Here is a 16252-nt window from a genome sequence, read left to right as displayed (position 1 = left end):
TCACACCATTGTGATTATCTGGGTCATGAAGATCTTTTTCGTACAGTTCTTCTGTGTATTCTTGCCACCTCTTCTTAATATCTTCTGCTTCTGTTAGGTCCATACCATTTCGGTCCTTTATCGAACCCACACCCCTTAAAGATAAGCTACCATAAATCCAGAGTTGACTGATAGCCCACATCTCTGTATTCAATGCCGTGTGAACAGAGAGGCCACCCTTCCCTCAGGCAGCTTCCAGCTGATAACTGAATAGGTGAGGGGACTAGAGTGAGGCTAGGCTTCCCTGGTGGCTCAGTGGTAAAGAATCTGCCTGCCAGGCATGAGACATGGGCTCGATTCCTGGGTTGGGAAGATGCCCTGGAGAAAGAAATGGCAACCCGCTCCAGTGTTCTTGCCTGGGAAATCCCGTGGACAGAGGAGCCTGGTGGGCTCCAGTCCATAGGGTCTCAAAAGAGCCGGGCACAGCTGACTGGCTAAACAGCAGCAGCAGCTAGGGTGAGGCTTGGCCTGCCTGAAGTGGAGCACCTTTCACAGACAGCCTTGGCTTCAGAGACTCCTCTTTGGCCTGGCTGAGACCTTTGCAGAACTGTTCTGGGGCCTGAAGCTTTTCCTACTCGTCTGTCTTTCCCCTCTCCTTTCATAGGTATCAGACCTGCATCGTGATCTGAAGGCTCTTCCCATCTGTTCTTGCTCTCTATCCTTTTATCCTTCACAGGCATTTCCCCTAGTAAATCTCTTATACATATCACCTCCTCTCGGCCCTCCTCAGAGGATCTGTCCTGGAGTGTTTTTTTGGCACTAGCAATTGACATACTATGACTTGGCACTTGGGGGACCCTTTCCATTGAGGGAGTCAAGACTTTCAGTTAGAGGAAATTTTATGTCTTCTTTTCAAGTCTTTCCAAATTTCCTTTTCTGGAACTTGTATTAGTTGAATATTGGAACTTCAGGATCAAGCTTCTAATTTCCCTGTCCTTTCTCTTCTATTGTTCATATCTTTGTCTTTTTGTTCTACTTTCTGGGAGACTTTCAACTTTATCATCACACATTTCTATCCATTTTCCAAATTTCAGATCTCTTATTCTTAATTTCCAAGAGTTCATTCTTATTTTCCAATTATTTGTTTTCTTTAGTATCTAGTTTTCATTTCCTGAATGTACGTTCTCTTCCTGTCTAAGGGTGTTATTTCTAGGTTTTAATTTTTTTCTTCTGGTTTTTGGAGTGTTCATTATTCCTGGCATTGTTCTCCTTCCTCGTACTTGTTTAGGAGTTAGGCACCTTCCTCTACTTTGCTCAGGCCGGAATCTTCCAGTCATTCTCTGTCTTTACGTACTGTGATTTGAGAAGAGCAGAGCCTGCTGGTTTCATCAGAAAACTGTGTGTTTCTCATCTTACTTGCTGAGAGGCGAAAGGAGGAAAAATATCTTTTCTCTACCACCTTACAGCTGGAATTCTTGCCTGATTTTTTTCATGTTAGAAGAGTGAATGCCTAATTCCTCACTACCCTGTGTAGGGTTATGCCAGGAGAGCCCGCCCTGGAGGACTTGGAGAACCAACAGTGCAGCGTACATGGATGCAGCTGGATCGGATGCCAAGATCAGGAAGGTGGCAGAGCCGGGAAAGAGCACTGTGCAAACGGTCTGTTCAAAAGCACGTAGGGAATTGTAATTGAGTTGAGGTAGACTCAGTCAGGGGGCTTCCCTGGTGGCTCAGGTGGTAAAAACAATCCACCTGCAATACAGGAGACCCTGGTTCAATTCCTGGGTCAGGAAGTTGCCCTGGAGAGGGGGTAGGCTACCCACTCCAGTATTCTTGGGCTTCCCTGGTGGCTCAGATGGTAAAGAATCCGCCTGCAATGCCCGAGACCTGGGTTTGATCCCTGGTTGGGAAGATCCCCTGGAGGAGGGCATGGCGACCCACTCCAGGATTCTTGCCTGGAGAATCCCATGGACAGAGGAGCCTGGCGGGCTACAGTCCCTGGGGTCACAAATGGTCGGATACAACTGAAGCAGCTGAGGACAGGACAGGACAGACTCAGTAGATACGGAAGAAGGAACAGGTCGGAGAAGCTCTAGTGTTCATCAGAGTCAAGATGGAAGCAGCGTCTCTGAATTTCTGTGCAGGTTCTCCTAGCGGCCATGTCAGACCTGTCTGGAGGCCCCTGCCCTCTTGGTCATCGGTGTCTTAACACAAAGTAGGGAGTACCAGTGGTCAGGTTCTAGAATCCGCAAGTGTTCTGTAGAAAAGATCACTTGACCAAAATCTCAGAAAGTCACCCTCTTGCTCTAGCTCTGAGTCTGTCTACTTTGCCCTCACATTTTCTATATCTTGCTCAATTTGGGCATTCTTTTCCCCTACTGGAGAGTAAGGTATGGAGGATGTGGGTGGTATGGCTAGAGATGGGCCGTTATTAAAGCATCTGAGATGGCAGAGGGGGACACCAGATCCGCAGACTAACCAGAGCAATGGCACAGGGGTGTCGCCCAGCCGAGAATCATTACAACTAAGATTGATTGCCCCGGCAGCAGGAGAAACCCCCTCCCTTCCCTGGCACCTCATGTTGATACTGACCAATTCTCAAACCCATATATCTGGACATCTGGTGTGACAAGTCCAAGGGTACTCCTCAGGACCTGCAGTCTGAATATCTGAAACAGGCACCATCCTTGGAAGCCTACAATGATTCCTGGTCATGCCCCCTCCCCTGGAACCGTTCACTCTCTGTCCCTGCTTTCAGGCCCTAAATGATTAAGTTAGGAGTCTCCTAGGACAGGTGACACTTTTTCCCCTTGCCTCTCTCTTTTTGGTTCTCCCAATATCTTGAGTAAAAAAATTGGGTGTGGATTATCAACCCAAGGGGTTTCCCTGATAGCTCAGTTGGTAAAGAACCTTCCTGCAATCCAGGAGACCCCAGTTTGATTTCTGGGTCGGGAAGATCCCCTGGAGAAGGAGGGATAGGCTCCCCACTCCAGTATTCTTGGGCTCCCCTGGTGGCTCAGCTGGTGAAGAATCCGCCTGCAATGTGGGAGACCTGGGTTCGATCCATGGGTTGGGAAAATCCTCTGGAGAAGGGAATGGCTACCCACTCTAGTATTCTGGTCTGGAGAATTCCTTGGACCAGTCCATGGGGTCACAAAGAGTCAGACACAGCTGAGCGACTTTCACTTTCACTTTATCTACCTGAGAGCCCTTTGTAGAACAAGGTGTTTACAGGACAGGTAAATGGGCTGCTCTCATTCTAGTCTGCTGTGATGATTAATAAGATTTCCTTATTTCCTGTGAGTTTGTTTATCACACACTCTAGTGTGGAATTTATTTAGGAAGAACAAATTACTTTCTAACTTCCACTGCTGGGCTGAGAAGAATAGAGATTCATGATGTGGGAAGCCCCAAATAGGAAAACCTTCTTGTTTTCTCCTTTGAATTAATCAATGATCAGTTAATCAATTATTTTCAATTTTTCCTGCTTGCTTATATTTCCCACAAGCTACTCTCCTCTTCCTACTTTGCCCATTCGTCAATCTGTTGATTGTGTAAATATAGTTCTTGTTGATTCGTTTAAATATTAACCATAACCACCGCCACCCCTAAAGTCTTGTACTGCAATTCTAGCAGAGCAAATTTTGACACTAACCCATGATTTGTTTTGTGTGTGTGTGTGTGATTTGTTTTTTATTCAGACACTTTGAGCTAAATTCAAAAAGTGAAGTGGTCATAGGTAAAACTAACAGTTAGTAAGCCAAGCTTGCAAAAGAGGCAAGGAAATGTTAAGTCATTAATGAAAATGACTCTGACTTCTCTCTTGAAGCGAAGTTGTTCCCAGTAAGTCAACATCTGTCACAATCTATGTCAAAGGGGAGAACAGGCTACACAACAACCCATTTCAAAACCCAGCTGCAAGACATTAAATCTGAGCACAGAGGCCTTTGGGCAGCATGAGTCTAACTTGTCTGCAGCCCGATTGCTGCCAAGGGAAACAGCGCTCTCCACAGGGAGCCCGTAGGGGCTCAGCCCCTTCACTTCCGCTTTATTTCTCCTTTTGGCTAGAGTGAGTGAGGCCACTTCCTGCTGACCACAGACTTGGGGATAACCTCTCAGTACAGCTAAGTCCAACTTGTTCATCCACCGAACCATGACTTAAGTAAACGGTGCTGGTTTTAACCTACCAGGTGTGGGGGTGGTTTGTTACATACCAGTATATTCTGATACAATGTACTTCTCTGTACATTTCATGTCAAATTGGAAAAAATTCTCAAGCATTATCCCTTCAGGTATTGCCTCTTTCCCATTTCCTATTTACCCAATCCATAACTTCTAACAGATATACTTTGTGTTATTTATGATTCTGTCATTCATGATTCTTTTGTTATTATTTTACTTTTGTGTGTGTGTGTGTTTCCTACTTTTTTTTCTCTTTTTTTGTGTTTTTAATTTGTCCTTTGTGATTTTTTTTTTTTAACAGCTCTTTTTTTGATGTGGAGTGTTTTTTAAAAAGTCTCTATTGAATTTGTTACAGTATTGCTTCTGTTTCATGTTTTGGATTTTTGGCCTTGAGGCATGTGGGATCTTAACTCCCTGACCAGGGATCAGACTCACACCCACTGCACTGGAAGGCGAAGTCTTAAACACCAGACCACCAGGGAAGTCCTGTCCTTTGGGACCCTTAAACTTTCATCTTTCTGCTGCACCCCCCTCCCATTTTCTACTCAAGTATTGAGTATATCTATTTAGTTTTGACTTTCAATGGATATGTTTCATTTATAAAAGAACTGTCTGGTCCTTTTCTTTTCCCATGATTTTCTGTTTTCCACTATATATTCTATTCCTTCTTTCATTTTGAAGTCATCTAAAGCATACTCACTTTGTAGTCATCTATAGACTGATAGATTGATCAATCAATAGATTGATCTATTTTCTCTATTTCTTGGGGCATTGTTTCCCCTGTTAATATCGTGATCTGATACTCGGTGGTTTCCTCCTATGATTAATTTTTATTATGAGCTTATTTTCGGCAGTGTTTTTCCTTTGGGGGAGGAGCTGTATGCCTGGGGTGTTAGACTGTCCTTTCACTGCAGGCTTGCTTCTGCTGGAGTCCTGGAGGCATCACCAGCTCTCAACTAGCTTTTATGTTTCTTCTCAGCCTGGTATTTCTGTCTCACCGTGAAAATTCAGAAATCATCAGTGTTGACACAGGCATGCTTTCAAGTTTTTGTGGATGAATTCTTTTTTCACCTGTAGCCTGAGGGCACAGGACTGATTCTGTTTTTACCAGTAGCCTGGCTCTCAGGAACTCAGGTTTTGCAGATTGCTCAATTCCTGTTGCCTTCCTTCCTCATACCAGACAGCATCCTATTGATTGCAAGGGTGTTAAAGTCCCTAGCTAGTCCAAACACACTACAATGGCATTAGTTCCTACTTACTGCTCAGCCTCTGAGTTCTCTCTTTGTTTCTAGAGTAGGGAGAGTTCCCTTTCTTTCTATCAGTTTTATATATATATATATATATATATATATATATATATATATATATATGATAATTTGTCCAGTGTTTCTCAGTAGTAGTAGCTGAAAGGGAACTCTTCTGCATCAATTCAGAGGTTCTCGTTACACTTTTGAGATGTAATTTTATAATAATGAAAGGTGAAGTTCACAAGAAAGACATAAGATTTGGGAATCTGTATGTGTTGAATCACAGTGCATCAAAATGTACTAAGCAAAATTTGTTAGAAGCACAGTCATGGGGAGACTTTAACAAGCTACACTGAGACATTACCAAATCTAGAAAGTAAAAATTAAGCACAACACAAGGATCTGAATATTACTATAGACAAGGCAGGTTTAGTACACCTGTATCACACAGTAATCTAGAAGCAGTGAGTATACATTTTCTGATGCTCACTTCACGGGAAAGCCCTCAAGAATTTAAACAGCAGCTGGCAGAGTTGAATTGCTCACAGCTTGTTGCCAAGGGCATTTGCTGTACCTGCATCACAGAAGGTCATCTGTTCTGGATCCCTCGTGTGTCCAACTCAGAGGTGAACTCTGTGGGTGGGCCGCTGGAGTTGTCCTCTGAACCGTCTCCAGCTCTGCAGGTGCATCACAGAGGCACCCGGTTCAGCCGGAATCCAGAGACAGGGCCATATCCAACTTTGGCGATTTCTGTGCAGAGCACAGATCCTTGAAGCAGGACTTCTCTCCTTACCAGCATCCCACTCAACAAACCCACCTGCCCACTTACCCAGTAGCCACTACCCAGTAACTCCTACTGCCAATACCATGAGATTTGCTTTGAAAACTTTGCAGCTTATTATTGCTTGCAATTATGAAACATTGAGGAAAAAACCTGAAATGCCTATGAAAGGGGGGATGGATAAATGTGGCATATTCATATTATTGTGATGTGAATTTTACCATAATACCCTGCTATTCTAGTGTATTATGATATGAACCCTTACAATAGCCATTAGAAGGAGTAGGGGACTTTCCTGGTGGCTTAGCGGTAAACAGTCCTCCCGTAGTGCAGGAGCCGCAGGAGATGCAGGTTCGACCCCTGTGTCGGGAAGATCCCCAGAGGAGGGCACGGCAACCACTCCCGTATTCCTGCCTGGAGAATCTCATGGACAGAGGAGCCTGGTGGGCTACAGTCCATGGGGTTGCAGAGTCAGACACGACTGAAGTGACTTAGCACTCATGCACACAGAAGGAATGGACTGTACCTATATATACCGTAATATATCCATGTATAAAATATCTTTGTGTAATGTCAACTCATGACATGTAATAAAAAAGAAAATGTGGCATAAAACATATATTCATTTACATGAATTTTGAAACACCATATGTATTATTTAAGGATTCACATATACATGTAAAATTACCACAGATGGTTGGGATGTACACTAAATCCATGATAGTTTCTTCCAGGGACTGGGCTGAAGAAATAGAACTTGGCTGGGGACAACCATTATCTGTTTTATTTAATTTATTTTATATAAACGCTACTGAGGCAAATATGATAAACTATTAATAACAATCAGTTCTGAGAGGAAAAATATATGTGTGCATATATGTTAGTCTTTTTGCATTTTTCTCTTTTTTTTACTTTATTGAGATGTAAATGTATATCAGTAAACTGCACATATTTAAAGAGTACAGTGTGATCAATTTTGACAGATGTATACACCCATGAAACCATTACCACATGATGAACATGAATATTTACCACCTCCAACGGTTTCTTCAAGCCCTTTTGAATCCATTTCTCTTTCCTGCCTTGAACTTGGGCAAACATTGATTTGCTTTCTGTCACTATATATTAGTTTGCTTTTTTCTAGAATTTTATATGAATGGAGTCCTACCACATGTGCTTTTCTTGGGGTTGGTTATTTTTGTTTTTTGGTCGCTAAGTCATGCCCAACTCTTTGCAGTCCCATGGACTGCAGCACGCCAGGCTTCCCTGTCCATCACCAACTCCTGGAGCTTACTCAAACTCATGTCCATTGAGTCGGTGATGCCATCCAACGATCTCATTCTCTGTCACCCCCATCTCCTCCTGCCCTCAATCTTCCCCAGCATCAGGGTCCTTTCCAATGAGTTGGCTCTTTGTATCAGGTGGCCAAAGTATTGGAGTTTCAGCTTCAGCATCAGTCCTTCCAATGAGTATTCAGGACTGATTTCCTTTAGGATTGACTGGTTGGATCTCCTTTCTGTCCAAGGGACTCTCAAGAGTCTTCTCCAGCACCACAGTTCAAAAGCATTTTTGGCACTCAGCCATCTTTATGGTCAAGCTCTCGCATCCATACATGCCTCCTGGAAAAACCATAGCTTTGATTATATGGACCTTTGTCGGCAAAGTGATATCTCTGCTTTTTAAAACATTGTCTAATTTTGTCATAGCTTTTCTTCTAAGAAGCAAACATCTTTTAATTTCATGGCTGCAGTCACCATCTGCAAAAGGTATGGTTGCTTTCACTCATTTTCTTAAGAGAATAACAATTTCTCAAAATAAAAACTATTTAAAAATCTTTAAAAGCAATCTGAAAAACAATACGAAGCATATAATCTGTGATTGAGAAATAGAGGAGGGAGGGCCTCTGTGGAAGGGAGGTACCATTTGGGATACACTCCCATTTGGTAGAACAAGCATATCTACTCTATTGGGTTCAATAGTCTCCAAAATCTTTCCACATATAACCTGTATTTTGAAATTATCTGTCACTGCCTGAAATTGCACAGAAAAGAATCTTTTGAATATCTTAAGATACCCATTTAAAAACAGGGGCATCACTGAGAATTCATTCACAGCCATTGCTTTGATGAGTTGCCCGTCATTCTAACCCCCCTTGGACTTGGCTTTGCTGAGCGGGTGGGTGCTGGGTCACGGGTGGGGAGGGGGAGCTCAGGAGTACTGAAGCCTGGAGAGCGGGGGGTCGGGGGGACCTGAGTGAGGCAGCCCCCTGGGAGACTTGCGGCAGCACTAGGATCCTGAGCACTATCCTAGGATAGGAGACCGGGACAAGGATCCAGAGAGGGCCAGAAAAACAATGTGGGGTGGTATCCCAGGTTAAGAGTCACCCATTTCTTCCTCAATTTCCTCTGCTGAGAAATTGAGGAAGAAGTTCTCATTTCACCTTCCTGCATGTCTTAAGTTTCAGATCGGAGAATTCTTATTCTCTAAGTTCAACCTGATATCATTATTGCTCTGTGACCTAAAGTGGCTTTTGGTTTTTTTTGGCTGGACTGGGAGCCATTGTTTCTGTGGGGAAATGTGCCCAGTCTTCTTTTTTCTTTTTTAAATCAACCTTCTCCTCAAGGCTTCCTCTGCTCAGTGCCTGGGGTTTTATTTTTATTTATCTATTTAAAATTTTATTTATTTATTTTTGGCTGTGCAGGGTCTTCATTGTGGTATGTGGGCTTCTGTCTGTGGTGACCTCTCTTGTGTCAGCACAGGCTTAGCTGCTTTGCTACATGTGGGATCTTCCCAAAGGGATTGAACCCATGTCCCCTGCAATGGCAGGCTGATCCTTAACCTCTGGACCACCAGCGAAGTCATCCAAATTTCCAATAACTGATCTACAAAGAAAGTTTTGAAACATAACTTGTTATATGCCAGCCAGGAACTCCTTAGGTATATAAATCTTTGTACAATGAGCTATGTTGTAATGGAAATATTTTCACAGATATAATTCTTAATCTATAGCCAATATCAGTCATTAAAACATACTGTTCAGTCCTGGGGCCCATAAGAGTAGGATGTTATGGAGAAATTGGAAAGGAGCCAGGAGAGAGAAAGAAAATGATGGAAGGTTTTGAAAAATAGCCCTTCAGGGAAAAGTCTACATTAGTTCAGAGGAGAGAGGTGTGAGTAGACTGAATATCAGTCTTCAAAGTATAACAGGACGTTACATTATTGACACCTAGTCTGTCTCCTGTGTGTTCACAGAGGGAGATAAGAGAGAAAATGAGCGTCAGCTACAGCGGAAGGATGTAGGCTGGTCAGAGGTCCCTAGCCTCTGAAGGTCAGAATCCAGTCTCAAGTAACCACGCTTCTTTCTCACCAGGGAAGAAGTCCTTCTTGAGGTTTTTCAAGAGGTCTCTCTGCTCTGTGGCAGGCTAACATCTGTCCAGGTGGTTTGCACACAGTGCTATTTAGGAAACTGATGAACTCTGTCCACATACATAAAATGCTTCAAGGCTGCAGATTTAGGAAGGCAAGAGGGGAAGGCCAGACAAGGGAGATCCAAGCCTTCTGTCCGTCCGTCGCGTGACAAGGCTGCTGCGAACAGCAGGGCCCCCCTGGAGTGGAGTGTGTGGGGCGCAGGGCGGCCCTCCGCTCTCTGGGAGGCTGGGCCACCTCGCAGGGGCTGGAGGCTGTCCTTGTCATCACGGTGCTTCCAGGAGCTGCTCACAAACCAGAAAGGCCTCCAGAAGACAGCAACTGGGGACAGAACCTGGAAACTGGGTCACATGAGGAAAAGTTGAGGGAACCATGTGTATTGACCTGGAGAAGATAACGCTGGAAACCAGGGAGGACGAGAAAGTTTCCAATACTTGAAGTGCTGTCGGGCGCAGGAGAGATCAGAACTGTGCCGTGTGCAGCCCCAGAGGGAAGAGCGGAGCCAGTGGGTACAGACAGCCGGGGCAGAGTGTCAGCTGGAAAGGAGGAAGCGTTTTATAATGAGAGATACTCCAAGAGGATGGAGGCGCCTAGTGACACAGGAGGTGTTTGTGCGCAGACCGGATGCATATCTCACAAGATCGTCGACAGAAGAATTTCTGGCTCTGTTTTTTTCTTTCCCCCTAATCAAGGGAAAGTTCTCAGAGAGTGAGCTGAGAGAGCAAGACATTTTTCGCCTGGTGCTCAGGATAGGTGGCCTTTGCTGTCTCAACCACTAGAGGGCGTCAGGACAGCAGCATTCCAGAGCCGTCATCCAGGCTCTGCAGGTAGCTACTGATACCAATCCGGTCCTGGCTCCTGCCTCCTTAATTCTGCCTTCTATGTCTCCTCCACGAATCTTTCCGGAATGCTTGCATCTGATTACATTCTTTAGTATCCAAGGAGGGGACTCTGTACGTCCTGAGGCACAATTACCTGTTGTTTGTATTTTAAAGCTAGGTTTATTAATTGTATAAATAGATTAAACAATATTCCTCTGAAAATTCGAATACTCTTTATACAACTAAAAAAAAATTAAAATTTATGAATGTAACCAATATAACATTTTCCAGGCATTTAAATGTTAATTTACAAGCTAACTGATTTTGTCTAAAATCCCAAGTATAGTATATCTGAATCTTTTAAATGCTCCAAATGCCTTTAAAAATAGAAACATATATATTGAATTATTGAAATGATTACAACACTATTATATTTATACTTACACTATTATAAAGTACTTGCATACTTTATTTCTCCTTTCTCACTATACTTACTCTTATGAGTATTCTCATACTCTCCTGAGGATAGAGTATCTTTAAAAATACATATTTCTGTACCTTTGTGGTGACATAGTAATTATGTCAAACACAAAAGCAAAAAAAAAGGAAAAAATCAGGTAGCTCAGGTTGGAGATGCTGGATTTTGAAACTTCTTACAGACATTCAAAATCTTCCCACGTGCTTAAATTTCCAACACATCTAGTCAATTAAAGGCGCAAGGTTATATTTTTGGTACCTACAAGTGGAGTGCTGCTATAACAAGTACCTAAAACAGTGCGATTGACTTGGAACTGCTTAGAGACTGGAAGAATTTTGAGGAACATGATAGAAAAAGCCTAAGTTGCCTTGAACAGACTGTTAGTAAGACTTCAAACCTGGAGGATGCTGCTGCTGAGTGCTCAAAAGGAAGTGAGAAATGTGGTATTGGAAACTGGAGGAAGGGGGTTGCTTGTTAGGGAGTAACAGAAAGCTAAGGAAAACTGTGTCCTGCGGTTCATGTGTGAAGCAGAACAGGTAAGTGATGAACTTGTTTATCCAGCTAAGGTTTCCAGGCAAAATACTGAAGGTGCCACCTGTTTAGTTGTTGCATATAGTAAAATGCTGGAGGAGAAAGATTAAATGAGGGAAGAACTGTTCAACAAAAAGGAACTGGGACTTGATGATTTTGACAATCCTCAGTCTCTCCAAATGGCAAAAGATGTTTAAAGTGAGAAATAACTTTCTAGCACGTGGCATAGAGATAAACCCTGGCCTAAAAAAAAAAAAAAAAGCCAAGTGGTTATTGTACAAGTGGTTTTGTTAAAACCTTGGAAAGATCCAAGGATCAGAATTGTATTCGGTCCCATGACAGGCCTTCTCTAGAGATGAAGGGTGTGCCTCATACAACTTCTCAAATGATAAGGCCTGTCTAAGTTGTCCCTTAACCATCCCAGCATCTTCACCCTAGGTGAAGGAGTGCCTGTCTCAGAAAACTGAGGATTTGTGTGTAAGGGAAATTGACAGGAGACCCACAAAGTATTTAAGAATTTTTTTTTTTTTTTTTTTTTGCAAAAGCGCTGCCAAATTAAACTGAAAGGGACAGAAAGAGTAAAAACTGAAAGGAGGCAGTGAGGTCTCCAGAATTCTACTGGCAGGGAGCAGGATAATAAACATACTCAATTGCAAATGCTCTGCCTTTCATGAAAAACGTAACATGACTCAGAGGGTAGAAGCAGGAGCTACCGGGGATTATTCTCAGAACTTAGAATCTAATCAAGGAACTAGTAAGAATTTGCAAGGCTGAATTTCAAAATCTCTTTGGATTTTGGATTGGTAACTCCTTTCTACCTTTCATATATTCTCTCCCATTTAAAATAGAAAGTCAATTACTATTTTACCGTGCCTATCCCTCTGCTGTGTGTTGGATGCTTGGGAGTTAGACAGGTTGCCTAGTTTTGTAGTCTGAGCGTAACTATATTCAAAGAGACTCCTCCATACCTGGACTTGATTTAGATGATGAGATTCTGGACTTTGAACAGATGCTATAATGGGATGAGCTTTTTGGGGAAATTGGAAGGGGGTAAATGTCTTTTTCATGTGGTAGATACACAAATCACTGGGGAAGGTAGACTGTGCCAGGCCAACTCTAGGGTGGGCCTTACGTTCCACACCAACTGGCTTTAACCTTTGTGTGATCTCTTCCCCTTGAGTGTGAATAGGACCTGTGAAATGCTTCTAACTAGTGGAGCTTGGCAAAGGCAATGGGATATGTGTGATCATGTGCACACGATTATATTACATAAAATTGCATTTCATCTTGCTAGGAGACCTCTCCCCTGCTGTCTTTGAAGGAGTAAGCTGCCTTCTCCTGAGCTTCCATATGCACCAAGGAGCTGAAGGCAGCCTCCAAGTGATGGTCAACAAGAAAATAAGGTCTTCAGTCTGACAAGCTGCAAGAAATGGAAATACTCCAGTAGTTCTGTGAGCTTGGGACAGGTCTGACTTCAGTCAGACCTTTGAAGTCTATAGACAGGTGAGCAGGGAGGGAAGGTCACAAGCAGGCTGGTGTCTCCGGAACATGAGGCAGAACCCCACAAAGACAGACTGAAGCTCAAATTTGTTCTTGTTGTTTTTGAACTTGTAGACAAGGGTGTCCTGCAGAAGCTGGAATCCTTCATCATGGAGCTGAACACCAGGAGTCAGGTCAGCTGAAAGGGAATCCAGAGAAGGGGAGCCATTGCAAGGCCAGCTGCTGCTTCACACCAGTGGGGTGAGTTGGCTCCAAAATTACTTATGCAGGTACTGAAATATAGCATCGTGTAAACTTACCTGATCTTAAATATTTCCAGCCTGTTAGCAGTGTGGGAGCAATTCTCTTCTACATTTCACCTTAAAATTACAAGTCTCGTTTGCACTTTCAAAAGTTGGTCACGGCTACCCCGTGAAGTGTTGTATTGTTGTATTACATTGTGTGCATCCATTTATCTGATAACAGAAATTTGGGTTTTCAGTTTTTGAATGTTATGAATAATGCTACTGTACGTGCGAGTCATGGTGTAGACATACGTTCTTACTTCTCTTGGGTAGATTCCTAGGAGTAGAATTGTTAGGTTGTGTGGTAGATGTATGTCCAACGTTTAAAGAAACTGTCAAACTGTTTTCCACTGTGGTTGAACTATTTCACATTCTTATCAACAATGTGTGAAGATTCCAGTTCTTCCACAGCCTCACAAACATTTGGCGTTGTCTCTGTTTTACATCTTCACTGTTTCAGTAAGTAGATAGTAGAATCTCATTGTAGTTTTCATTTGCATTTCCCTATGGGCATCTTTCCACAGCCTGTTAGACGTCTGTGCACCACCTTTAGTGAAGTATCCAGTTGCCCCCAGGTGTAACTCACTCATTTGTTGACTTTTCTCCCTTCCCCATTTCCCTCACTTCTGTTTCCTAAGATAACTCCTCCCACCAAATTATCTGCACAAGACTTATCTCAGGGTGTGTTTTCAGAGCAACCTAAGGCAGGCATCGTATCTGGTCCCTTGACAAATTGAGCTCTGTCCATGGAATAGCCATCGGGAGAGTTAGGGGCTAGCAATGACGTGATATAAAAACAATGAAAATAGCTGAGGAAACTGGAGAAGAGAAAACTTACAGAAATAATGATAGCCATTTTAAAATACCTGGAAAACATTCATGTAGAAGAGGGTCAGGGGAGACAGGAGCATTAATTCGAGGTAATATATCAGATGTTATGCAGTGTGCCGAGGCCTGTATATCTTATTCCACTTTAAAGCAATCCAGGGAGGCAGTTACTATCTTTATCTTTCAGATGAGTAAACTTCGGTACAGAGAGTTGAAGGAATTTTCTTAAGGCCCATAGTTAACAAGTATTTTAACTAAAATTCAAAGCCACACCTACTTTGCCCCAGCTTGCATCTTCTTGGTGTCCTGTTGCCTATTGCATTCATGGGTGAGACTGGGACCAACAGGCAGACATTCTGAGTCTGCACAATTGTCTTTATATGAATGCAGGGCTTGACAGAGATTGTTTAGATGTCCGCCGATGCTATTTTCTCTTTCTGGATGGAGGAACATTTCATGTTCCAGCTTCCTGTGCAATTAGATTGGGGCCATGTGCCAGAGTTCTGGCAAATGGGGATGTGCAGATGTGAGGCACCTGATATTTTCTTTCTCTCCCACTTTCTTTTTTGCCTCTTGGCCAGCTGGAAGCGGAGAAGCCAGTAGAGGACCCTGGGAAGGTCCTGGGAGAAGGCAGAGCCACCAGAGAGAAGGTGCGGGGGGTGGAATAGAGAGATCACCTGGCGTGTTCACCACACTGGGCTGGGACATGAGCAACAGATGAACATACATTTGATTAAGCTGCTGAGATTTAGGAATTGTTATACAACTGACATTCCCTAAGAAACCCTGAACTTCCTGTCTCAGAAAGCATGCAAGCAGGGATCAAATGTTCAGTTGCCAAGGCTGTTGTAAAAGAGATTTCTGGGACAATGGACCAGATGACCTATAAAAATGATAGTTAATGTTTATTGAGCTATTATGGATCAGGCTTGTATGTGCATTCTTTCATTTAAAGTCTACAGTATAGTTTATCACGCTCATTTTATGCATGAGGAAAGCAAGGCACAGAGAGGTTAGGTTACTTGCCCAAGGTCGCACAGCAGGTAAGAGGTAGAACCAGACACCTTTCTTACCGCTTCCAGGTACCTCACTGTCAATCACTACTCCCATTCATCTCTAAAGCTGAAGTTATCATTTAAAGGCTTGGAGACTAGCTCAGTTTTGTCCATGCAGGAATTTTTTTCTTTGATTTTCTTTTAAGACTTCAGACTGTATGTGACAATAAAAAGATTTCACACAGAAATTCTGTTTTCCAGGGCCTCTTGAAAGTCAGAAGATCTGACAAAACTGGCTTGCAGGCCATGACGGCAATAGGCAGGTGGGGCTGAGGACAGTTTATTCCCCTTTAGGTGGGGAATACACTTGTCTCCTCACTTAGGTTATTATCAAGCTCCAGGAGCTTTTGGTTTAGTGAACCCTGGAAGGTCCCATCTAAAGCTACATTCTCCCCAATCACAGGAACTCAGCAAGTGTCCACAATGAAGGAATAAAAGCAGAACCCAGATTCTCTCAGCCGCTCCTCTCCTTCCAGCTCTCTCTCCTGTATTGGGAATCAGTGACTCTGAGTCCCTCAGTGGTAACACAGAAGACTAATAACTTCCCTCTGGTTCCAAGCAGCCAGGACCCAGGTGAAGGCACCAGCAAGGGCTGTGCCTGACGTGGGCTCATGTTGACATCTTCTCCCAACTGAAAATGCTCACTTCTTTGTAACTAGTGTTTGCTCTGAAGAACCAGCCAGAGCTGGGGCTCAATGGCCAGGCAGGTTGTCTGGTTCTGTCTTAGATTAGGTTGCGCACAATGGACCCTTTGTACAGTCTGTAGAGCGTGGCGTGGAGAGGCAGGCATGCTTGCTCACAGCTTCGGAGACTCTCTCATAACAGTGCTCAGGATGGACAGGCACGATTTAATCCTCCTGGTGCAGAGCAGCCGCAGACTGCTAGACTTCTGTGTGGCTCCCTAAGCCTTGCTTAGTTTTTCTCCCAGGCCGTTAGCCAAGCTCATTTGGAGGAGTGCGGGGCTGGGGCACGGCCGGATCAGCAGCCCTGACGCACACAGCATAAGCTCCAGACTGGCTGATCGCCTTAGCGGGGCCCAGGCCCGCCGCTCCCCACCGCCACCCTGTCCTCCCAGCCCACACCTGGGACGGTGCTGCCCGTCCCCGGAGGGCTGGTGACCTGGCATCAGGGAGGAGAAGC

General features: G+C 43.7%; 1 protein-coding gene across 1 annotated transcript in view; it reads left to right on the top strand.

Moving 5' to 3' along the window:
* Positions 1–16252, top strand: part of PDE8B (phosphodiesterase 8B) — a 330100-nt gene that overhangs the window by 28922 nt on the left and 284926 nt on the right. The window contains exons 2-3 of the mRNA XM_043919992.1: positions 12740–12948; positions 13060–13185. The gene's annotated coding sequence lies outside the window, so the exon portion shown is untranslated. The remainder of the gene's footprint in view (positions 1–12739; positions 12949–13059; positions 13186–16252) is intronic.

This window comes from Cervus elaphus, chromosome 12 (genome assembly GCF_910594005.1).
Source record: "Cervus elaphus chromosome 12, mCerEla1.1, whole genome shotgun sequence".
Classification (NCBI taxonomy): domain Eukaryota; kingdom Metazoa; phylum Chordata; class Mammalia; order Artiodactyla; family Cervidae; genus Cervus; species Cervus elaphus.
The sequence above is the reverse complement of the archived record's forward strand: the minus strand, read 5'-3'. Positions and strand labels throughout refer to the sequence as shown.